The sequence below is a fragment of the Piliocolobus tephrosceles genome, chromosome 3 (assembly GCF_002776525.5).
Source record: "Piliocolobus tephrosceles isolate RC106 chromosome 3, ASM277652v3, whole genome shotgun sequence".
Lineage (NCBI taxonomy): Eukaryota > Metazoa > Chordata > Mammalia > Primates > Cercopithecidae > Piliocolobus > Piliocolobus tephrosceles.
In genome coordinates this window covers 87,712,495-87,738,823 of record NC_045436.1, presented here as the reverse complement: position 1 = coordinate 87,738,823, position 26,329 = coordinate 87,712,495, and the positions used below count along the sequence as shown (strand labels likewise).

The following is a 26,329-nucleotide window of genomic DNA, read 5'->3' as shown; positions in this document are numbered from 1 at the left end:
AGTCCTATTAAATTTTAAACACTGACAGCAATTAAACCCCATCTTCAGGCCCGGTAGAAGATGCCAATCAAAATAAACTGCATTCTTGAGACACTGGGCCAGAAATTAAAGCTATTAAACTCCTCAAGGCCCAGGAACTATCATGGAACAGGTGGGTGTATGAGACTATAGGAATTGATTTTGAGAGATAAGTTCAGTTTCTCTACAAATTAATCATCAATGTCAAAGACACACTGATGTAAGATGACCATATGGGCGCCTGTGCCTGGTTAGGTTTTCTTGAAGCATTAACTGACTCCGTAGTAAAGGTTATAAAGCTTATAAAAGGCTTATGGAAGTTTTATCTTATGGTCAAAATTAAAATTTTATAGTTTATAAAATTTTGAAAAACAAATTTAATTGGCCTCATGCTGTTCTTATTCGGGCTTATTGTTTGGAAAATTAAGTCTCCTTTCCCAAAGAATGAAGGTATTGCCTTTTTTTTTTAAAATCCTTGTGTTATCATTTTGGTTTTTTTTTTTTTTAATCCTTGTGTTATAATTTCGGTTGTTTTTTTAATCCTTGTGTTATTTTGGTTAAATGAAATGACTTATTTTCCAATGACTTGTGATCCTATTTTGTGATATCAAGTGTTTTAAAACTCGGATATTTGACAAGTTTTCCAAATCAAATTATAAATTATATCTTGTTCTTACCTAATTAATCATTTAAGATATTAGATTCCCCAAAGTCCAAAAATGACGTATTTGACTTTGGTATAAAAATTATGCAGAAAGCATTGTCAAATATAAAATGATGTTTAGTTTTCTTTGGGCTGTATTTGTATAAATATGGTATTGGTATGTGTTCCAAAATTATGGGAAACTTCCATAATTCTGATATGACTTAATGTACATTATCAGTAATAATTATAATTATGTTAAATTATTGTGTGCCACAGACATAACAAATTTCCTTGTCAATTATGTCTTTGACTATGGCTGCCCTAAAACATTTTGTCATCCACAGAAAATTGTCTTATTTTGGTCCTCTTTAGAATGGGGTTTTATAATCAGCTATAAAACCCTTACAGGTACTCCTGAATGCAGGTTTCTGATAACTTTGGAGATTGTGACATCAGAATAGAGGAAAAACTTTCAGGACTCATGGAGAGCTGAAATGTTCATGAATATTAAGCAGAACAGAAATTAACTGCATGGACTAAACTAATAGAAGTCTGAAGTAATCTTTTTAACTTTTTTTGTTTAAAACCTGCTCATCCTTTGTTTTGTTTTTCAGAGTCAGGAAAACTTTTAAGCTATTTACAACTTTTAACAATTGAGTAAAGTATACTCCTATGAACAAAATTTGGAGCATATTCGTGTTCTCTCTACCTGATTTTTCCAGAATTTGGAAACTATTTGTATTCTTAACTTATGGCAATATAGTTATTTGCATAAGTATAATAAGAATCTGTTTTCATTTATAATAGGACACAACTGGAGAAACTGGTTATTTTATCAAGGCTTAGGCTGGAATGGTGTGCTTTCCTTTAAAGAATCAAACTCGACTTATGGAGCCTATAAAAGCCTCTTGGGAAAACTGGCCTCATACTCGTCTACACAGTCCCTGTATAGGGTTCCTGACCTGTGGTAAGTAAAGAATGTCACTTTCTGACAGGCCTAGGAGCTCCAAGTTTTATCTTGGAACCTCAAGAGGAGAGAATCACCCAATTCACAGGTATTTGATGATACATATCCATGGCTGGGCTTGGTTTTTAAAAAGTCTTATCTGAGATTCCTTCTATTGATGTGGTGGCCCATACCTGTAATTTCAGTACTTTGGGAGGCCAAGGCAGGAGGTCATTTGAGCCCAGGAGTTCAAGACCAGTTTGGGCAACATGGCAAAACCCTGTGGTTACGAAAAAAAAATACAAAAAATTAGCTGTGTGTGGTGGTGCATCTGTAGTCCCAACTACTTGGGAGGCTAAGGTTGGAGGATTGCTTGAGACCAAGAGGTTGAGGCTGCAGTGCCAGTGATCACACCATTGCATTCCAGCCTGGGTGACGGAGTGAGACCCTGTCTCCAAAACAAACAAACAAACAAAAAAAAGTTGCTGTTACCCAGTATTAGTTATGTAATGTAGCCTAGTGGTATAAACCTGCTGCTGCTACCATTTTTACTCTCTGATGAACTTTGGAATCATTTTATCAGATGATAGGAAAACTTCTATTGGCATTATTAAAAGGAAATGACTCTCATTATATAATATGGCAACATCAAATCTTTACTGGGATAATACCTCAGCTTCCCATATATGAATATAGTATAGCTTTATGCTTACTTTTATCCACATCAGTTAATTTTTATAGCTTTCTTCATATAAGTTCTGAACATTTATTTTAATTATTAAAATTTGAGGCCATTTTTTCTTTGTTATGGTGGCTATATCAGTAACCAACAGTCCAGTCAAGTAAGTGATTTTTTTTTTAGGTTTTCTACCTGGTTATTACTGATTCTATAAGGATACTGTGTTTTTAATTCATAAACAAAATCTAACCTTCCACTTGAATATTGTATGTTTTAGTTATTTTCACATATATATTTTCTGCCTTTTAGTCATTACCTGCCTATTTTCTTTTTATTTTCTTGGCTTCATTGGCTAGAACAATGTTAAAAATTAGAGATGTAGAAGCAAAACATGGAAGTACAATGGTGTCTATGGATGTGTTTTCTTGTAATTTCACAGAAAGATTCTAAAGCTCATTTAGGAGTGAAAATGAAAGCAGCAGACTTTTCCCGCTAGGTATTAGAACATACATTACACAGCTAAAATTGTGTGATATTGACATTAAAAGAGCCTAACTATACATACTTCTATTAAAATAAAATACTGAATATTTTTCCCTTGAAACATCAATAGGATACTAAGTTTTACCAAATGCCATTTTGGCTTCACTCCAGATAATAATATCTTTTCCTTTTACACATGTTTGTGATGTATTTTATTATAATCATTTTCTAATTTTAAATCTTCCTTACATTTCTGGAATAAATCAGGCTTAGTTAAAAAAAAGTTGTAACAAAACACTAGCAGTGTACTGGAAGGTTCAGAGTTTGCCATTTGCCTTCTAAAGGGAGATGAATCTATACAGATCTTTAATTTTTTCAGTATTTTCTAGGTTAACTTCCAGTATTTTGCAATCTAAGAGGACTCAGAAGGCTTGGCATCTGCTTTGTACTCTGGCATACTACCCTAAACAAATGAACTAATGGAACTGCCACCCACTGAGAGAGGAACTATTGTGGCTTTTTTCGCTTTCCCAGACACTGGTAGGAAGGAAAGGATAACTATAGCGTGAACCCTGAAAACCTGAAATAGGTCTTAGTTAATTTAGAAAGGTCATTTTGCCAAGATTGAGGATGCACACCCACGACACAGCCTCAGGAGGTCTTGATGACATGTGCCCAAGGTGGTCCGAGCACAGTTTGGTTTTATACATCTTAGGGGGACATGAGACATGAATCAACATATGTAAGATGAACCTTGGTTTGGTCTGGAAAGGTGGGACAACTCAAAGCAGGGAGGGGGCTTCCAGGTCATAGGTAGATAAGAGATAAATGGTTGCATTCTTTTGGGCTTCACAGCCTCTCCAAAGGAGGCAATGAGATATGCATTTATCTCAGTGAGCAGATGTGTGAGAATGAGAGGCAGGTTTGCCCTAAGCAGTTCCCAGCTTGACTTTTCCCTCTAGCTTAGTGATTTTGGGGCCCAGAGATATTTTCCTTTCACATTTCCCCCCTTTTGTTTTTTTTTTTTTTAATCTTTAGGAGAAAGCATTTTAGAAGAAAAAGTCTCTGGGCTCAGGTTTCATCTTATGTCTCATGGCTAGGGTGGTTTGTTCCTAGATGGGTAGGTCCTGAGTTATTAGGAAAGCTCATTTTTAGAAGGTCGTGAAGTCTTGATGTCCTATGAAGAGAATAAAGGGGAAGGAAGGGAGAAAAACAACAGCAAACAAAATAATCCTGGAAAATCAATACAGATTACATTACTCTGAAGTTCATACATTAGTGGCTTATGAATGTAAATAGGTTGTTATTTTCTTCTGAGGTTTAAGTTGTCTAGCTTTAGTTCACAGGTCTTCATGAAAGCACAGCTTAGTTTTCAGTGACTTCAAATTAGGAAAAATGGGGAAGAAAGAAGAAAATAAATGAAAACATTATTTTGAAGACTTCTAGTGAAGATAAATTAGAATTCGGTCCAAACTGTAGAAAATATTAAAAATTGAAAAACATTAGGCAAGACTAGAATCTAAAAACAGGTGTACTATCGTTTTTGAAACACAATTTTTCTGTCTGCAATTTCCTGTTTTTACTAAAGGCAAATCATGCTAGGACTGGTCTGCTTTATTATACTTGGCCTAATTATTTGTATACAGTGCAGCAAGAATAATTATTTTTGCATAGGCTTTTAAATTGGCTTTGAATAGCATTTTTATTCAGTTATCCTATTTTATGACTTTATCTTAAGGGAATTAGATGTACAAAACATATTTTTACAAGCATATTTTCCACCGTTACATATAAGGGAAAATTGGAAATAATCTAATATCCAAGAACATGGGGTTCGGAAAATGAATTATGGTTACCTTAATATTACATATAATGTGTGATACCATAGTAACTGTAAAACTGCAAGACAGATATATAAATACTATATAAGAAGAAAACAGTGCTGAGGTAGGCAGATCACCTGAGGCCAGTAGTTTGAAACCAGCCTGGCCAACATGGTAAAACCCTGTCTCTACTTAAAACACAAAAAATGAGCTGGGCATGTTGGCACACGCCCATAGTCCCAGCTCCTTGGGAGGCTGAGGCATGAGAATCCCTCCAACCTGGGAGACAGAGGTTGCAGTGAGTTGAGATTGCATCACTGCACTCCAGCCTGGGTGACAGAGCAGGACTCTATCTCAAAAAGAAGTATCAAATTAAGAAGAAACTTCAATCTTAATAGAAACTGCAGAATCTCAATCATTCATATCAAAGGTTATGGTTTTACAAAATGGGAAAATATTATGTGATCGATACTCATGGCTACAGAAAAAGGTGCAGGGAATGCAGTTCAGATCTGACGCTCACTGACGGCAGCTGCAGAGGCGACTGAGTATAGACATGGGTTCTAGTAGAAGGGCTTAGAAATGCTTTATGTTCCAGATTTGTAAGTATGCCTTGTGGTGCATATGAAGTGTTTAAGATATATTAAATGTGTAAATATAACTAAAAAATTAAGAGATTTTTATCTACAGTTTATTATAGAGTTTTAATATTTAGAAGAATTTAATCTGTTCAAGATAGATGCAAAACATTGATCAAAGAAAACATGTTCCTGCATTTATAAACTGCAATAATGAATAACAGATGTTTATACATTGAGCTTAAAGATTTAAGAAAAACTAGGTCTTGAAACAGAATTTGATTGAATTGAATATCAGTTGAAACAATCTGAGGATGAATTTCTTAACAGACACAAGAGCTTTCTTAGACCTTAAAAAAGAAAACTCTGCTGTCACTATAAAACCATTAAAAAAATCAACTTGTGGAATAAAATATTCACAACATAATAGTTCTCAACAAATCTTACTTATATGGCAGGTACTATGCTTGTGTATTATCTAAATTAACCACAATAACAACCCTAGGAAATATTGCTAGCCAAATTTTTTTAAACTGAAACAAAGTGAAGAGACAACCCACAGAATGGGAGAAAATATTTGCAAACTATCCATCTGACAAGAGATTAATAACCAGAATATATAAGAAGCTCAAACAACAGGGAAAATATCTAATAGTCTGAGTAAAAAAATAAGCAAAAGTTCCAAATAGACATTTCTCAAAAGACAAATGACAAACAGGTATATGAAAAGGTGCTTAACATCACTGATCATCACAGAAATAAAAATCAAAACTACAATGAGATATCATCTCACCCCAGTTAAAATGGCTTCTATCCAAAAGATAGGCAATAACAAATGCTGGTGAGCATGTGGAGATAGGGGAATCCTTGTACACTGTTGGTGGGAATGTGGGTTAGTAAAGCCACTATGGAGAACAGTACAGAGGTTCCTCAGAAAACTAAAGATAGAACTACCATATGATCCAGCTATCCCACTGCTGGGAATACATCCAAAAGAAAGAAAATCAGCGTATCAAAGAGATATCTTCACTCCCATGTTTACTGCAACATTATTCACAATAGCCAAGATTTGGAAGCAACGTAAGTGTCCACTGACGGATGGATAAAGAAAATGTAGTACATATACACACTGGAGTACTATTCATCCATAAAAAAAGAATAGGATCTCATCATTTGCAACAACATGGATGGAACTGGAAGACATTATGTTAATTGAAATAAGCAAGGCACAGAAAGTCAAACTTCACATGTTCTCACTCATTTGTGGAATCTAAAAATTAAAACAATTGAACTTATGGTGATAGAGGTAAAAAGATGGTTACCAGTGGCTGGGAAGGGTAGTGGTGAGTGGTGGGGCAGGCAAAGTGGAGATGGTTAATGGATAAAAAATATAGTTACATAGAATGAGTAAGTTCTGGTATTTGATAGAAAAGGGTGACTACAGTCAACAATAATTTATGTATTTAGTACATTTAAAAATAACTAAAATTATAACTGTAATGTTTATAACAAAGTGATGAATGCTTGAGGTGATGGATACCCCATTTACCCTGATTTGATTATTACACACTATATGCCTGTATCAGAATATCTCATGTACCCCATAAATATATACACCCACTTTGTACCCATAAAAATAAAAAAAATAAAAATAAATTAAGATGATGTACGTTGCCCAAGGTCAGAGAGGAAGTAGCAAAGCCTAGATTTAACCAGGAATCTGACCTCAGGAGCCTGTGTTCCTAAATGGTATACCACTGCCTCTAGTACCATTCCATATGAAAAGGTCAACAATAGCATCAGTGAAAAAGATTGAGACAATCAATTATGAACTTGGTTGTTTTTTTCTCATTTCTTAAATTTCAACTTTTATTTTAGATTGGGGGTACAGATTTGTTACCTGGCTATATTGCATGGTGCTGAGGTTTTCTAGATTACAGTACAGGCAATTCTTCAGTCTTTATAATTTTGTAAAAATCAATATAAACTTAGAAAAAAAATTAACTTATAATTCACCGTTATTGTAGGGTAAAAAGAAAAGGAGCCTGTTAAAAATTTCCCTATCACCTACATCTGCCATTTAATTATAGTTAATATTACTAATAAGCCACCATATTAAATCTGTAATACAGTTAGGTATATAATTTTATGTTAACAGCATCCAGTTTAGCTAAGAAATCTCATGCCCATAAAGTTTTTCCTAAACACCACGACATCTTACCTTTTTCTTTTCCTTTTTTTTTTTTTTTTTTTTTTTGAGACAGAGTCTCGCTATGTCACCCAGGCTGGAGTGCAGTAGCACAATCTTGGCTCATTGTAATCTCAGCCTTCCAGGTTCAAGCGATCCTCGTGCCTCAGCCTCCCGTGTAGCTGGGAATACAGGCACGCCATCATGCTCAGCTAATTTTTGTATTTTTAGCAGAGACGGGGTTTTGCCTTGTTGGCCTCGAACTTCTGGCCTCAAGTAATCCATCCATCTCAGCCTCCTAAAGTGCTGTGATTACAGGTATGGGCCATTGCACCCAGCCAGCTTTTTCTTATTAACAGTATTTGAGACTAACTTGTTTGTAAAATTCTTTCCAGCCAAAATGGGGAGGTACCAATATGCTTACGGATGTGAGGGTGCTTTGTGAGTGATGGGATTCTATTTCAGAAGTGCCCACAAAATTTGTTAAGTATTTTTACTACTAAGTTCTTGAAAACCGACAGAAGAGTCACTGCTTACCAAAAAATTATCATGTATTTCTGAAATACTTTCACAACAAAAGTAACATTGAAAAGAGTCCTTGTCAGATCATTACAAGTTTTTATACTGCCACTAAGTCCTACATCATTTTAGTGTGGTAGGATTTTTAATTTGAGAAATGGGAAAGCTTGATGGTATCTTGATGACACTTTCTTCTGAGAAAGGCTTGGTGAAAAAAAAAAAGAATAAGGAAAAAGATGTAATTGAAAAATTAGCTACACACAGTAACTGTACTTCTGAACTTTAGGGGAGATACGCTTGGGTAGAGGGCAGATATTTTTATTTCTGGTACTTATTTTCCATCCCATATTCAGGTAGATTGGACTACTTTGGTTCTACATCCAGTTTTCATAAGAAGAGAAAGATATAGCCTAACAAACAGAGATAGAAAGTAATTAGTGGTTATTTGAGAATGCAGGTGGGAATGGCAGTGACTGTAAGTGGGCTGGAAGTTTCTTTTTGGGTGACAGAAATGTTCTATAATTAGTAATGATGGTTGCATAATTCTGTAAATTTATTAAAAATCATTTCATTTTACCCTTAAAACAATTTAACTTTATGATATTGAGTTATCACTCAAGTAAGCTGTTAAAAAAGGTATAGCCCACCAGGTGCGGTGGCTCACGCCTATAATCCCAGCACTTTGGGAAGCTGAGGCAGGTGGATCACTCGAGCCCAGGAGTTCGAGACCAGCCTGGGCAACATGCCAAAACCCCGTCTCTCGTAAAAATACAAAAATTAGCCAGGTGTGGTGGGGTGCTCCTGTAATCCCAGAGCAGGAGGCTGAGGCACAAGAATCGCTTGAACCTAGGAGGCAGAGGTTGCTGTGAGATGAGATGGTGCCATTGCACTCCAGCCTGGGCAACAGAGTGAGACTTGGTCTCAAAAAAAAAAAAAAAAAAAAAAAAATAGCCCATCAAGATAAATTATTTCTAAAGAACTAAAAAACCAAGGAACATCCCATACCCTCTTACTAACTTCTGGGCTCACTTATCCCTTTAAAGTGTTGTACTTACCAGCTAAACACTACTTTTACAGTGACTCTGAAATAATACACATTTCCAAGTTTTCTACAGACAAGATCAAGACTATCTAATGAAAAGCAAACTATTTAACAAAATTTGTGTCAACTGTGCTCTAAAAATAAACTTGTAACTAAACAACATGAAATGACAAAAAAGATGGATTTTCTAACAAAATTCATCAAAATTTTTGAGTTAGATTAAAAGGGGGAAAAATGGTCTATATCTCACACACACACACAAATGGCCAGGTAGACCATTTAATACTTGTTGAAATGAATACAGTACTTACCCACAGCAAATATTAGCTGTACAAATTTGAAAACAACAAACTGTAGAACTGAGAGTATCTCACAAGCAGGGATGATCTGCAGTCCACAGTGTAGCATACAGAGATGGTGGAAGACTGCTCACCTTATCAACTGTTTCTGCCTTAATGACGCTGATATAATAAAGTACCTTCAATACAACTGGAAGTTCCACAGGATATTTTAAAATTTGGCTTCTTTTTGTGGACATTTCCTAGCTGTGAGGCTTTCTATTGGTGACTGGAAAATTTGATGATTAAATCTGATTCTTAGCATATTTTGGAAAGACAGAAATTGCAGCCCTGGGATTGTGAAGCTAAAGCTCTCCAGAAGGAGAAAAAGCTTAAAAGAAGATGGAGTCACATGGGAAGTCGCTTTAATAATCCATGGTACAATATGGAACATGCAGTAAGGTGAATGAATGGATGAATGAAAAAATAAAGGAGTGAATAGATAAATAGATAGGGAGGTAGATTATTTAGATAGGTAGGTATGTTAATGGAAAGATAGAAAGGGTTACCCAAACCCTGAAGATAGAAGAAGACTATAAAACAAGGTCAAAGACTAGGGGATATTTAAAATAATTCTTCACATTTCCATTCAAATTTACCCTAAATGAGAGGTTCTCAAAGTTAAGGTGTGAGAGTTGGGGAGCATATCATGCATTGGAGCTTTTCCCAAATGATGGTTTATGCTCGCTTCCCCCAGCTCCATTCTTGACAAATCTAGAGTTTCAGTAGGGTGGGGAAGAGGAGACTCCCTAAATAGTGTCTTCCTTCTTGATGTAGATTGTTTCAGTGTTTAGTACAAAGAGCAAGACTGAGGCCAGGCACAGTGGCTCACGCCTGTAATCCCAGCACTTTGGAAGGCCAAGGTGGGTGGATCATGAAGTCACGATATCCAGACCATCCCGGCCAACATGGTGAAACCCCATTTCTACTAAAAATAAAAAAATTAGCCAGGCGTGGTGGTGTGCACCTGTAGTCCCAGCTACTTAGGAGGCTGAGGCAGGAGAAATTCTTAAACCCAGGAGGTGGAGGTTGCAGTGAGCCGAGATCACGCCACTGCACTCCAGCCTGGGCGAGAGAGTGAGACTCTGTCTCAAAAAAAAAAAAAAAAAAGGAAAGAGTGAGGTGGAAATTTGTGACTTTCCACCCCTTTCTGGACTCACTGCTAGTGAAATATGACATCCAGAATAAGCTGGGTTGAAGGTTTATCTTTGTGTTAAAATGTTTATCTACTTTAGCAGATGAACAAAAGAAGTCCCTATAATATAAAGAGACATTTGCACTTTCAATAACCTAAACTATCATTTTACTAATTCACAAAAATCTTTACAGGATAGATATGTGGTCACTAGAATCATTTCATACAAGATAGACACGTGGTCACTAGAATCATTTCATACAACTTGCATTACCTGTTCCATGTTTAATGGTCAAACAAAAGCAGTCAGCACTTGTTTAGGGCAAACACCCTGGGGGCTTTTTATCAATAAGGTTACATATAACAGCCTAACTGAACAACAGTGATAATTATCTGCTTCTACATTCCTGGCTTTCCTTATATACCCCAAAGATTTATATACCTAGAAACTGATTCTCTTAGGTTTTAATACCTTAGGGTTTAATTTACTCTGTAATAGGAGGCTGCATAGATTACCTATTGAAGTGAGAGGTGTTGAAAACCTTAAAAAAAATCCCATTTAGTCATTTTTGTTTTGTTTTGTTTAAACAGGGTGTCTTTCTGACATCCAGGCTGCAGTAAACTCCTAGGCTCAAGGGATCCTCCTGCCACAGCCTCCCGAGTAGCTAGTACTGCAGGTGCACACCACGCCAGCTAATTTTTTAAATAATTTTTTTTTTTTTGTAGAAATATGGGTCTTGTTATGTTGCCCAGGCTGGTCTCATACTCCTAGCCTCAAGTGATTCTCCCACCTCAGCCTCTTAAAATGCTGGGATTATGGGTGTGAGCCATCACAACCAGTCCCTTTTAATAGTTTTAAAATAAGATATTTAAGACTGATATTGGAGTTAATATTTTCTCCTAAGAATAATGGCTAGTCCAGGGAAGAAAGAAAAGCAAAACCTGAGTCTAATAGTTTAACATTATATTCCCATAAACCACATAACACTCTCTAAATGAAACTGGAGATCTCCTTCTAAGTAAATAGATCACAAAGTCAACAGTATATCATCCTTGTCAACAACAAAAAATTTCCTAGATTTGAAAGAATAACCTTGTTGCAGAACAATCAGGATAAAAAATGAAATGAAAAAAAAGAATTGTTCCCTTAAAATAACTTTATAATTCTCTATTTTAATACAGCTCTTGTATTCCATGACCTTCAGATTATTTTAGAAATCCACATATTGATTGCTCCCTCTACCACATGGAGACCAGTGTATATATTTCATACTATTTCAAAAAAAAATGTTGCAAAGCCTAATAAAAACAGGCCACTGAAATGGGTATTTAAAAATGACTTCTTGAAACATTGCTTGCTGTTTACTAATGCAATGGAAGAGATATTACTGCTCTGTTTTGAGATTTAAGCAAAGTTACCTTTAAGCAAAAATCTATAGAAAGGAGTTAGATAATCCTGCTCTGTATGGAGATAAAGGCAGAGACTTGAGGAGAAACATTTAACCAGGTGCTGTGGCCAGACATTCGGTGTTTACAGCGGATGGCACATGCCTAAGAACAGGAAGTTTACTCAATCCCTGTGCTGCTACAGAAATGGCAACTAGATACACTTCAATATCATTTCCTTGTAGGAGTCTAACGTCTAGAATTAGACACTGATATTTATTTAAAATATAATGGATTACTGGTTATCACATTTGTGCTTTGTGCTCTGTGCTAACAAAATGAGTTCAAGAAATAGCTTAATACAGCCTGAGAGGTTTAGGGGCACATTTCCTAGAAGCAGGAATTAGGCACTGAAAAATTATTAAGGAGAAGGTTGGTTCTAGAATCTGTACCTTGAGCAGTTTAGTTCTATCACTTCTGCAATTTACCAAGTCTTAGTATAGGGTATTGTGGAGTAGGGACCATGAGGGCTAGAAAGCTCCTAGTGTCCTGAAGTCCTATGCTTCAGTCCACCTGGGTTCTTCAAGGTAGAGCAGGGTCTTCATTAAAAGGAAAGGAAAAAAGAGAAAGGGAGACAACACAGAAGACCTAGAAAGGACTGTAAACCCTCCATTTTTCATTCTCTTATGCCAACCACAAAAATGTTCCATAAATGAAGTAATAAACAATGTAGACCATTCATATACAGTCTATACTATTTTCTGCTTCCATTTAAAAATGCAAGGCTGTTTTCTTTGTTAACTTTTAAGTTCAGGGATACAAGTGCAGGTTTGTTGCACAGGTCAATGTGTGTCATGGGGGTTTGTTGTACAGATTATTTCATCCCCCAGGTATTAAGCCCAGCATCCATCAGTTATTCTTCCTGATACTCTCCCTCTTCCCACCTTCACCCTTCAGTGGGTGGGCAGCAGTGTATTTTGTTTCCCTCTATGTGTCCATGGGTTCTCATTATTTAGCTCCCACTTATAAGTAAGAGCACATGGTATTTGGTTTTCTGTTCCTGCATTAGTTTGCTAAGGATAATGGCCTCCAGCTCCATCCATGTCCCTGCACAGGACATGATCTCATTCTTTTTAATGGCTGCATAGTATTCCATGGTGTATATGTACCACATTTTCTTTATCCAGTCTATCATCAATGGCCATTTAGGTTACTTCATGTCTTTGCTATTGTGAATAGGGCTGCAATGAACAGACATGTGCATCTGTCTTTATAACAGAACGATTTATGCAGAGCTGTTTTTCCAGAGTTGCTTTTGCATAAGTGACTAAATAAGCCACTGCTTTCAAGTGGTATGAAATTATAAAAAGGTATACCTTCTCTAAAGCTATTAAGGTTGTTGTAATAGGCTGTAGGTTCTCCTAGAATTTAAACCATTATGTTGCTTTTAAATAAATAATTGTCTCTCAAAAGCACTTATTTGACCAGTGCTTCCAATCATAGGCTTCAGAGATTGGTTTCTGCAAATAACCTAATAATGATGATTTATGTTATTCAAATTTGGCTCTAGGAAGAGGGACCCAGATATCTCAACCCAACCCAACACTTCATTGAAGACATGAGGTAGAGACATGAAGAGAATAACCTTAGAGATGAAATGTACCTAAAAGATTAAAATCGTTAATCTAACAGAATGCCATTTAAACAATTTTAAGGGATGCAAGTGACAATGATATTGATACTTAAAATATACCTATATTTATCTATTGAATTTTCATTTATTCTAATAAAATCAAGGAAATGAAGAAACTGCCATAAAATGTAAATTTCCAAAATTTTCACTAGAAAGTTTGTATACTTAAAAAAATCACTTGGAAATAAATTTGGTTTATTCATCATAGTACTTAAGTACTGTTTTAGATAATATTAGTGGCTTAGTATATGGATATTCAGAATGGCTACCAATAGACATAGTCTCCTAGGGAAAAATAAGGTTCTTTAGAACTAAATCCCTATGTTGTTAGCTCTAGAGCAAGTAAACTAAACCAGTAACCTTCAGGGAATGACGCATTTCTCTCTTAAAACAGGCAGAACAGCTCACTCAAGACTTTCATTTCCATTTGTGACAAACTGTGCTGGTTGACAAAGTTGCAAAGCAAAGTTTCTAATAAACAAATGCATCTTTTGTTGCCTACTCTACTAAAGTAATGCCCCCTGTACAGAGCTTGAACATTCCTCACAAAGCTTTGGTGGCTGTTGGCACAATAATGATCATGGAGTGTCTATTTGTACACCATTAATTATGCTGTGATCCCTAGTGAACTGCCCGTTTTTCTTTTGCAAAAACCTAGAACGCGGTATACAGCTCTTATTTTGTGTTTCTTTTAGATATATTATAATACAAGAAATTTAGTTCCAACATATCCCAGCTGTCCCTTCAGAAGGTGATCAGAAGAGAGAAATGAGTTTGGAAAAGAAAAGGAATAGGTGAACAAAAGTAAGAGTTTCTGCAATAAAGCCTTAAAAGAGAATAAAAATGTGGAAAAGTGAAGGTAGACACTGGAGCTGCATTTAAATAGTTCTTAGGAGTCCAAAGTAAGACATGTTCTGTAAAAGTAAAACTTACAGGGGTATCAACCCTTGTCATTAAAATCCTGAGTATCTGGATGAAAAACCAAACTGTGGTGGGAACTGTGGGCAGGTGCTCTTACACAGCGATGTGATATTAAAATTCTACAGTCTGAACTGAAATATTTCTACTGTGGCGATTGTAAATCGTATACAAAACCACAATTAAAACTAATTCAACATGTGAAAAAGTCAGATACTCTATCAGGAACAGTTCATTATTATATGTAAATAAACACAGGATAAGTATATAATTTTAGATTAATAATATATACAATATGATTATGATTATTTATGTAATCAAGGCTTTCATTTGGGGCCTTGATGCTCATCTTTCTTTGCACATTGTCAGTTTTTCATTTTCATATTCTTTTCATATCCCTCGTATATATATGAAGGCAAATGATTTCAGGAATCTAAACCCTAAGAAAACATGGGGAACAGAGAATAACTTTTGCTGTGAGATATCTGCTTCTGCAGTGAGTAGAGAAACAGAAGTAGAAGATAAATCTGAGGTGAGCCAGAACTCATTTCTTTACTTCCTATTTGAAGCTGATTTCCCCTACACCTTCTCTGACAAATCATAGGTGAAAGAGTTCCTGTGACTAAATATCTCCCAATTACCAATAATATAGAACTTCCTACAGAATGTCTCACTGACAAATTAGCACACAAGCTTCTACCCTATTCTAATTCATGGATAAGGAACACTGGAAAGTTATTTTGAAACAAATCCCATTAAAATGTAATTTAAGCTATAATCAGAAAGGAGCATAAAAACTGCACTGAATTGCTGGTAGAATCATAAAATTCTTTTGAGAATGTCTTTGTAAATATGTGATGAGCTTTAGAAATGCCTTTATCTTTTGACACAGTAATTCTACTACTGTTCAGATTTTGAAATTGCGGATAAGTGATTCTGGATCTGTAAGACTAAAAAAACAGAACCATACTGTCCATCAAAATGGGACTAGTTACATTATAAATAAATGTATATTATATGAATAAAATTGTGTTATAAATTACATGGTTACTGGAAGGGTGATACTACATGGAACATTTACTTCACTTTTTATCTTTTTTTTGCATTGAAAAAATAAGCAGCATGTTTTAATTTTGCTGCCTAAAAAGACAAAGGTTGTTCTTATTTTTTAAGAAAAGGGGTCTCACTCTGTCACCAAGGCTGGAGCACAGTGGCACAATCATAGCTTACTGCAGCCTCTAACTCCTGGGCTCAAGCAATCCTCCTGCCTTAGCCTCCTGAGTACCTGGTACTACAGGGTGCACAATACTATGCTTGGCTAAGATAATTATTCATTCAATAATATTCAGTGAGTTCCAACTATGTACTAGTCACTGTTCTAGGGATATAATAATTTTAAAAAAGTCACTTCCCTCATGAGCTTGAACTCTGCTAATGTAAGACAATAGTAATTAGAGATTAAAAGTGCTACAAAGACAAAGCAGGATGGGACATTAAAGTAACAGGGTGACTATTCAAATTAGGCTCACCAGGCTTGTGAGATAACACTCAATTTAAAATTTTAAATGAACAACCATTGTCAGAAAAAAAATCAGTGCACCATCAAGTCAAAAGAACATCAGGAACATCTATGTTCCAACCTACTGAGATCCAATTACAGTAAATGCCCTCTAGAAACCTGTACTAATATAACTTTCTAAAACTAAAAAGATTCCTCTGAAAATGCTCCCATACTTACTCAATTATGGATTTTTGCCTTTGTGTTCTTTTCCATTTATAATAGATCAAAATAGCATGTGTATAGTATTCTAATTACACTGGTCATAATGGACTTTTATTTAATTGATCATCCCAGTGCTGTGTTTTTAAATAAGTGTTTAATGCATATTAGGCTTTTTTAAAAAGGCTAAAGATGCAATATTATAAGCACAGGAAGAATAAAAACAAAAGCATTATGTGGAGACATAAAAGTTAAAGCTATCAAATATCTAACAAGAATTCAGAATTTGACCTTCAGTGCAGACATTTTTCAATTTTATCTTAAGTAAATGGGATAGAAGCTACAGGTACAGAAAACTTTTAAAACTGTACCCTGGGTTGAATGAAAAACAGTGACCAAACTCAAGATATCAGTACTTGCTGGTTAAATATGTAGCAATTGTTAATACTACTGCTGATAGCCTAGAAGGTAAAGCAAATAAACAGACAGCCAACAAAGACAGAATTATTTATGTCCTCCTGTTCTGTGCAGAATTGGGTCCTAAGTGCTAAGGAAGGCAGCAGAAGAGAAAGCTGGCTCCTGTCCTCAAGGCATTTTTGATTAGTAACTGCTTTCCTCCCGGCCCCCCCCCCCCCCCCCCCCCCCCCCCCCCCCCCCCCCGCTTCCCAAGCAGAAGTTCACTTAAAAAGAACAATGAGAGATAAAAACTTTTACAAATTAGAAAACAGCCTGAAATAACATTTGAAGTTTAGTAAAACCATATGCCAGGTAGATGTAAAAGTGAAAAGAAAATCAAATGACGGAAATAAAATGGGAAAAAGACTGGTTATATATAACTTAACAGGAATTTTTAAAACGTGTAGGGTATATATAAACTGAAAATAAATGCAAAAAAGTAGCCGGGTGTGGCGGCGGGCGCCTGTAGTCCCAGCTACTTGGGAGGCTGAGGCAGGAGAATGGCGTGAACCCAGAAGGCGGAGCTTGCAGTGAGCAGAGATCTGGCCACTGCACTCCAGCCTGGGCGACAGAGCGAGACTCCGTCTCAAAAAAAAAAAAAAACAAAACAAACTGAAAATAAAACCAGAAAGGAGTAAAACAGTCTCTCTATTAATAGTCTTTTAAAATGCCAAGCTCCACCTATCAGCAGTGAATAGAAAATCAGCCAAGTAGTTATCCTGTTTGGTTTGGCACTGGTCTATCCATGGGAGTGAACTATGATCAAAACTGTTTTCTAAAGGGTGAAATGGGCTTAGAAAACACAGGATGATTAAAATCGCTGTCTCTAAACCTGAACATAATGCCAAGAGGTAGTCAGGAAACATTACAAACTCAATGTTCAATTAGCATTAGGAAGCTAAAAGATGTAATTTTATAGTTAATCTTATTTCCATTAAATCTAATTGTCATTGATGACCCTATATAAATAAAAGTGCTTGCCTATAAATAATCACTTTAAATTGCTTTTTAAAATATAAACATGCTATCAAATATTTATATTTAAAAATATCAAAGAATTATACTTCTTTGCTTCCCATGAAACAAAGAAACAGCCTAGAAAATGAGTTTTTGTTTTTATTGTTTCTAAAATTATCTCTTACAGCATAATCTGCATCAGTAAGAATAGGACATTGGGAGCCCATTTCCAAAGATTATACCAAACCAAACGAGACCAAAAATGACATTCTGGTTAATGTACATCTATACGTTAGAGGCAATCTTAAAAACGGCAAAAGTGATTATGGGTTAATGGGGGGTATCTTTAAAGGAAAATAATGAATTCCATCTAAGAGTTCATAGCTCTAAGAACAAAGATAAAGCAGATGCTTACAACTCATGTACCAAAACACACTTGCCATTTCCTTCCAGTCACACACCTCCTCTTCCATTTCTTATCACAGTAAATGGTACCACCATCCAATCAGGTCTTCGGAGTAAATAAATGTTAGCTATTATCCAACTTCAAACTCCCTCCCCTGCTCACCTGAAAATCACTCCAAATCCTATCCATTTTAATCTTCCATCTATTTACCTCTGCTCTCTTTTCACAGACATCTCTTACTTACAGAGGACAGACGTAAGTCCAAAAAAATCAACAGCCACAACAATTTTTAAATGGATTCAATCCATCTACTAAAAAGATACATACAAGATTATTTTGTAAATAAAAGGCTGATATAGTATTAGGAATAGCAGGCATTACTAGTACTTTTACAACTAGAGTACAAAGTAAAAGTATTAAGAGAAAATAGATAATAAAGAACAGCTCACCAAGAAAATATAAAAACATGGACATTCTTACACAAGGGAAAACTGACAGCTCTACAATCATGGTATTTAATGCAGCACTCCCTTCCTCTCTGGTTTTGTTCCTAATCTATTTCCTGCTTTACTGACCTCATTAAAGACTTTAAACGGCTCCCTATGACCCAAAAGTCCATTGCTTATTTTGACTTAAGAAAAAAATTCATAATAGAAAATCTCAAACATAATGAAAGTAGAAAATACTACAGTGAACCCCATTAGCTATAACAATTATCACAGGAAATCTTTTTTGTTTTTAATTCTGTCCTCTACACTGTATTTTTGGCAGCAATCTCAGAGATCATGTAATTTCATCTGTAAGAAATTCTTTTTTCCCCAACATGACTCTAATGCCATTTTTACACCTAACAAAATTAACACAATTTCCTTAAAAAACAAATACCTACTCAGGTCACCTTTATCCAATTACTTATTCTCAAGACTGCTTTTTAGATGGTGGCATGTCCTTCTGACATCTACTGTTTCTTAGCATTGATTACAAGGCTTTTCATAATCTGGCCCCTACCTTCATTTCTAGCCTCAACTTTTGAAACTAGTTTTTTTCCATTCCCTAAATCCTGCGCTTCCACCATATTTACTGAATTTCTGTTCATTTCACATGCAATATCCCCTCTTATCAAGCTTTGTGTATAATTTCTTTAGCGGCCTAAACTTCTTCCCAACCCCATCTACTTGCTTACACATTTGCCTCTCATGCTTCAGGTCTCAGCAGACGTCACATCCTCCAACAAATCTTTCCAGCTACAACTCCCTGGTATGTGCTGCTGGACCTAGAAATGAACTTTCAAATACAGTACTTGCTACCCAGTTGGGTTATAAAACCCAGTGTCCCCTCTCCCCTAAATTCCCTTTTAAAAAGAAACACCAATTTATAACATTCTGCTTCTTAAGAAACCAACCTTCCCCTCTTGGGTGGTTTGTGCCCAACATGTTCATGGTATGGCTACTATTCTTTACGTCTACCTTTTGACCTATATTCATGCACGATTATACAAATCTCTTTAAAATGGTGTTCTGTAAGTGCAAATCAGACTTGTTCAAAGGCTGTCAATAGTAAGAAAATACACAAAATTACTTGAACATAATATTCAATAATCATAAAGCTTTCACATGTGAAATATATCTGGATGTGATAAAGACAGGTACAAAAAGGATAGTGGAAAAAGAAAATCCTAACTCCAAAATAGGGCTCCAGAATCCTATGGTTACAGGAGCAGAAAAAGGCTTCATTTTATTCTGAAAATGACAGTTTTTTTTTTTTTTTTTTTTTTTTTTGAGACAAAGTCTCACTCTGTCGCCCAGGCTGGAGTGCACGGCGCGATCTCAGCTCACTGCAACCTCCTTCTCCTGGGTTCAAGCAATTCTTGTGCCTCAGCCTCCTGAGTAGCTAGGATTACAGGCGTCCACCACAATGCCCAGCTAATTTTTTTATTTTTGGTAGAGACAGGGGTTCGCCATGTTGGCCAGGCTGGTCTCAAACTCCTGACCTCAGGTGATCCACCCTCCTCGGTCTCCCAAAGTGCTGGGATTACAGGCAAGAGCCACCGGACCTGGTTGGCAGCAACTTTAAGAACAAGAATGCACTCATCAAGGGCATTATTGCTCTTCAACAGATAATGGCCTAAATACACACTTTATTTGCAGAGGTTTTTACTGAAGTGCAATCAGAAACCTTAATTTGAAGATCAACTGTCAAAAAGAGTTTTCTAGGAAATGTTGGTTGACCACTTTGTGCAGCTTTCCTTACCTACAATAAAATCATGCAAAACTAAGTAAAAGTGAAAATGTCTCCAAGCCTTTAATAATCTAATTTATATTGCAAACCCAAGTGATCATTATATTGTGGCTTTGTTGTTATTTTAAGCTTTTATTTGGAAAAGTATTTAAAAATATACACTTTAAACAATTTCATCAACATTGTGATCATGCAAAGCTAATTGGGCTTTGTCACTATTATGCTATATTCCTCTGCCAAAAATATATTTTTATTTCAGTTTAACAACACTAGATTGGAATATTTTCCAAGTGTTTAAAAATTTTGACCATGTATCCTATTAATGATTTAAATTTATATAGCCTGTGCTTGACTCGGCAGCACATATACTAAAATTGGAACGATACAGATATTAGCATGGCCCCCACACAAGGGTAATAACACAAATTCGTGAAGTGTTCCATGTAAAAAAATAAAAAATAAATTTATATAGCCTAGACTTAAGAATAAGAGCTATAGCTAACACTCATAAGTACTTACTATTGCCCAAACACCATAGTTCTAAATGCTTTGGTTATCTTATTTAATCTTCCCCACAACTCTATGAGGTTAAATATTATTACCTGTGTTTTACAGATGAGCACAGAGATATTAAGTGAATTGCCCAAGGTCACCAGCTAGTAAGCAGTGAAGCCAGCATTTGGTACTTTGGTAGCTCTGACTCGGCAGGCTGTTCTAACTCTCCTTGGGAAAAGCATCGCAAATGAGCACACAGCTTCAGGATGAATTCTTACAGCAAAGAAAAGGAAATGGGATAGCACAGCCCTGCTATGTCAGAAGAACCAACATCAAACATCAGTGGATTCTCATAGCAACATCTCTCCCGCTGCTTCCTCTTGACACACAGGAAAAATGTTCCAGAATCAACTGGGAAGACTGGCATTGCATTTATAAATGTAATTCCCAGGCTGGGTCAGTATCTCCTCCAACCTTTCCAATTACGTTCATTTCAGATATGGGGGACAGAAATGCTCCAGAAAAGAACTAGACCATACTTGGAGGAGGAGAGAAGGAGTACACCCTTCACCTGTGTTGTGAACTATGTTAGTATATTACAGTACAGAGAGTCTTGGGGAGACCATGTGCGTATGTCTTTAGGCCTCCATCTCCTTTCAACTTGAGGAGCTCTGCTTTTCTTTCTATGTTAGAAGGTTACCCAAAATCTCATCTGAAATATGGGTTCCATGGCTAAAGAAGTTTAAAACTGATAGTGCCATGACAAAGCCCTGGATCAGAAGTCAAGAGACCAGAATCTTTCTCTCAATTTGGCCATAAACAAGTCATGATTAATCCTGGGTCGGTAATTTTGCAATCTTGGGTTGTAGTTTTCTCAGTGTAACACCATTACTTTACAGATTTCTACGACTCTTGGCCATATTAAAATATATCATTATATAAAAAGAAAGAAATAAAAGATATGTTAGTGACCTCACCAAAGAAAGTTTAAAAAGGTAAATAAAAATCCCATGTCTCACAGAAAGAAAAGAAGTAGGGTAAGGTAATTTACTGATAAAGAATGTACTAATAACCATCATATGATCTAGTGCTCAGAACACCACCATGAGATTGGTCCCATCATATGAGAAATCAATATTTCCCAAACACTTTTTTTTTTTTTTTTTTTTTGGAGACAGAGCTTCGCTCTTGTTGCCCAGGTTGGAGTGCAATGGCGTGATCTCAGCTCACTGCAACCTCCGCTTCTCAGGTTCAAGCGATTCTCCTGCCTCCGCTTCCTGAGTAGCTAGGATTACAGGTGCATACCACCACGCCCGGCTAATTTTTCTGTTTTTAGTAGAGACAGGGTTTTGCCATGTTAGCCAGGCTGGTCTCCAACTCCTGACCTCAGGTGATCCACCTGCCTCGGCATCCCAAAGTGCTGGGATTACAGGTGTGAGCCACCATGCCCAGCCAAGAGTCTTTTTTTAACTTGGTATTTTTATCTAGCTTGATGCCGATAATTTGTGAATAACACATCCATATGAATTTACTATTAATAAATAACAAAAGTTTATTCAATAACCATGGCCCCTACAACATGCCCTTGCTAATCTCAGAAGCAAATTAAACACAGGTCAAGTGTACATTGTAACATCTTAGAATCCTAAAATCCAGGTTCTAACCTGACTCTGCCACTTGATGAGAATTAATGCAATCTCCCAGGTTCTTAGTTTCTTCTGTCCTACCCCTATCACATTCTCAAATAAGGGGTTATGCCAAATGATTGGCCATTGGCATATCATAGTTGATCTTATACTTTTATTTCTTGTGGCAATCACACAGTTAGAATAAGCCACATGAAAAGGAAAATACATTCATGGAAAAATCATCCATTAGGTTCTAGTCACTACTTAAAGCATCTGAATGGAACAAGAGGAGACTATGGGGGTGCAGGGGAGTCTTCCACCAGGACTGAAACCAATTAAATAAGATCTTAATGAAGAGAGCTCCTGATTCAGGTTTATTAGAGAAGAAATAAGGCATTAAAGAGAATGAAAATAATTTTATAAAGTTGTAGGTAAAGGTCATATTCCCTAGAACAAGAGATGGTTAATTAGAAAGTAAATAATGGGGCCGGTCGCGGTGGCTCAAGCCTGTAATCCCAGCACTTTGGGAGGCCGAGACGGGTGGATCACGAGGTCAGGAGATTGAGACCATCCTGGCTAACACGGTGAAACCCCGTCTCTACTAAAAAATACAAAAAAACTAGCCGGGCGAGGTGGCGGGCGCCTGTAGTCCCAGCTACTCGGGAGGCTGAGCCAGGAGAATGGCGTAAACCCGGGAGGCGGAGCTTGCAGTGAGCTGAGATCCGGCCACTGCACTCCAGCCTGGGTGACAGAGCGAGACTCCGTCTCAAAAAAAAAAAAAAGAAAGTAAATAATGGAAAAGTTATTGGGTGAGCTCAGAGGCCAACAGGAAAGAATATAAAAAAGTATTATGCTTTATAATGCTAACTGACCATTATACAGATGCAGATTCAAAATTAGGAAATAATATAATACCAATTAGTATAAACTGGTTAGTATTTATAAATAGTTGGTGCTTTTAAAGGCCTTTTCCAAAATACCTAAAATTGAAATATAATAATATCCCAAGTAATCTGAAATTGCATATTTTGATTTAAAGTTAGTCTATAAATTCCATTAGCATTCATGTTTAAAGGTAGACAATTTACAGTATTAAGCTAGATGAGACCTCTATTGTAATAGATTAGCAATCCCAGATTGTATATTTTGTTCTGGGTTGCAGACTATTCCAGTTTTAACATCATACATGACATACACTCCTAAGCCAGATAGCTTTGAGAAAGCAGCTGATTATGTCTTCGAATTTTGTTAATTAAAACTATAAATTCCTATCTCAAATGCTTTTTGGAACAAACAAATGTAAACAACATGAATTCTATCGAAGCTTTTTTATTTGAATCACTTGAGGCATTATTTATGGCTGTTTTTGAAAATGTTATGTTTGTTCAGTAATAGTTTATGAATAATGTTAATACAGTTTTCCACCAAGTAACATAAAGATACCTGATGAAAGATGGAAAATCTAAATTCATGTAAATTGTAATAAAATAGAAACACCTCTGGGCTCTTCATAAAATAAACCAAACTTAAATGCATTTTCCCCAAACCAACACACACTTACAGAAAGTTATTCAAGGCATAAGACTGCATATAAAACAGGGATTCTCCCTTCAACATTAAATTCAGTGAAGCACTTTATATATTGTGACTTCAAGGAAAGCTGGGAAATGTTATAGTTCAACGGGCTTTCTCCTTTACTTTTTATAGAGATTGAAAACTTAACCTTAAGTCACGAGGCCATTATGTTGGCAATAAATAAATCATTATATCATGTTATACACCTTATTATATACAATTTTTGTCAATTAAAAACACATATTTTAGGCCGGGCGCGGTGGCTCAAGCTTGTAATCCCAGCACTTTGGGAGGCCGAGATGGACGGATCACGAGGTCAGGAGATCGAGACCATCCTGGCTAATACGATGAAACCCTGTCTCTACTAAAAAATACAAAAAACTATAGCCAGGTGTGGTGGCAGGTGCCTGTAGTCACAGCTACTCGGGAGGCGGAGGCAGAAGAATGGCATAAACCCGGGAGGTGGAGCTTGCAGTGAGCTGAGATCTGGCCACTGCACTCCAGCCTGGGCAACAGGGCGAGACTCCATCTCAAAAAAACAAAACAAAACAAAACAAAACAAAACAAAACAAAACAAAAAACCACCACCAACAACAAACACATATTTTAAAAGAAATCTTTATGGCTATTGAATAAAACGTCATGTACTTATGTTGTACAACTGACCAGAGTTTCTACCTAATTCAAATTAACTATTATGACTGGCTTTTGAGGCAACCCTGAGAGTCGCTCCCCAGTCCTTTTCATCCTTTGGCTTTCAGGCCAACTACTTCCTTGGGCAACACCACCATCTTTCAGCCAGCAAAGACAGAACCAGAGAGAGAGAGACTGCAAGTTCAGGAAGAAAGGTTCCAACTACTTTTACTCTCTGTTGAATCTCCTAATGTCATAACTTTCTCAAAGCAGGGTTTAGTCACTACTATAAAACATTGCTCAGGAACTGCAGAGCCACTAGCCTGGCATGTGGTGACACATTCCCAACACAATTCTCTAACATTCTGATTTCCTTTCCAAAGATAAATTCAAGCAAAATTAGAACTCTTAAAGATCAGATTGAGATTGAATGCCACTGGCTTTCTCCCCATACCTATGCTCCGACACATCTCTTCAGCCCAGCACAGGGTTTTAAAGCTCACTGCTTACACAGGGCTATCTCCTCTGCTGCTTATGAGCTGCAAGAACAGAGTCCATGTCCTGTTTGTGTTGGTGTTCCTGGCCACTAGCCATGAACCTGCAGCCCAGCCCTAGAATAGCAGCTGAATGAATGTGGTAGCCCACACACTCAACAACACCAGAATTATCTTACCCTTTCCCAGAGAGTTTCAGGTACCTTTCTATTCCTAAATGAGTCACTAATGTGTCTGTATAATTATGGTTTCCATATGTGATGCAGAGCCCCAAAATTTCATCTTACTGTGGTTTACTTTCTGTGATTGCATTTTTATTATAAAATATCTTATATAAAAAGGGGGATATAACAGAAGGGAAAAACAGTAAAGCAAAAACCCATATCTAGCTTCAGAGCATTACATATTCACTGGAAACCCTAAAGCAATGCTCCATGAGCACACAGTCTTTCCACTGCATAGCCCTGAGGTCATTTTTTGATACATAATTCTCAAACTATGTAGTGCTGAAAGACCTTGAAGAGATTCCTTAAATGATTTATGGTTAAAATTTCTATGATGGCAGTCCTGGAAATCATAAAAGAATAAGTACATCCTTGGAAAAGACCTCACTTCTCTTTTTCTTCATTTCTTCACAATTCAGCCCCCACCTCTCAAGAAGCCATGTAAAAGCATGGCGGGCAAGCTAATGCATCCCCAGAGTTTATGACAGATACTAGTTCTAGTGTTTCCCAAATACTAACATTAATACACACAACTACTGTATGGGGTACAATCACCCCTATCTGAGGTATAAGAAGTTAGAAATCTAACAAGTGACAGAGGTAGGATTTGAACGCATCTGAGTCCAGGCTCCTGCATAACTATGCTATGTTGTGATATTCTGGGATCTTGGGCTTTTTTACAATTAGAGATGTGACCTAAGGGCAATGGATTTCCATCCTGGTGAGTCCTTTTTGGGAGAGACTGCACTTCTCCCAGCCCTGTCCCCAACCCTTCCTCCTCATAGTTACCATGTAGGAGCATGCAAACTATCTATGTTTGCCCAGTAAGGTGGCATTCTTTCAAACATTAGCTGGCCCCACCTTATAACACACAGGCTAGAAGCTCTAGGTCACTTGACCTCAGAGCACGTGCAAATGTTTATCAGGCTACCCAGTGACTTATAGAGGAGGCATTTCCTGGAAACATCGTGGTTAGACATTTCATTCAGTGAGGTGTTCAGAGCATCTGAATCACTCTTGTTGCCTAGTAACTTGTTTGTGTTTGGCAGGATGAAGACAACTCAGGCACAGGAACAGTCAGACACAAGGCAGGTATCTATTCAGTACAACA

The 26,329-nt window shown here is 36.6% G+C and overlaps 1 protein-coding gene, 1 long non-coding RNA gene and 1 other non-coding gene across 4 annotated transcripts in view; 2 read left to right on the top strand and 1 right to left on the bottom strand.

Annotated features, from left to right (window-relative positions):
- LOC113224982 overlaps window positions 1-25,594 on the top strand; it is a 70,072-nt gene extending 44,478 nt beyond the window's left edge. Inside the window, exons 3-7 of the long non-coding RNA XR_003309598.1 lie at window positions 1,472-1,631; window positions 14,170-14,278; window positions 14,808-14,924; window positions 20,785-21,504; window positions 24,629-25,594. This is a non-coding gene — a long non-coding RNA (uncharacterized LOC113224982). The remainder of the gene's footprint in view (window positions 1-1,471; window positions 1,632-14,169; window positions 14,279-14,807; window positions 14,925-20,784; window positions 21,505-24,628) is intronic.
- Window positions 1-26,329, bottom strand: part of SGMS2 (sphingomyelin synthase 2) — a 91,306-nt gene that overhangs the window by 27,723 nt on the left and 37,254 nt on the right. The gene's annotated exons all lie outside the window — the stretch shown is intronic.
- Window positions 20,514-20,618, top strand: LOC111548021. Its single transcript, XR_002733296.1, has one exon. It is a non-coding gene; the product is annotated as a U6 spliceosomal RNA (small nuclear RNA).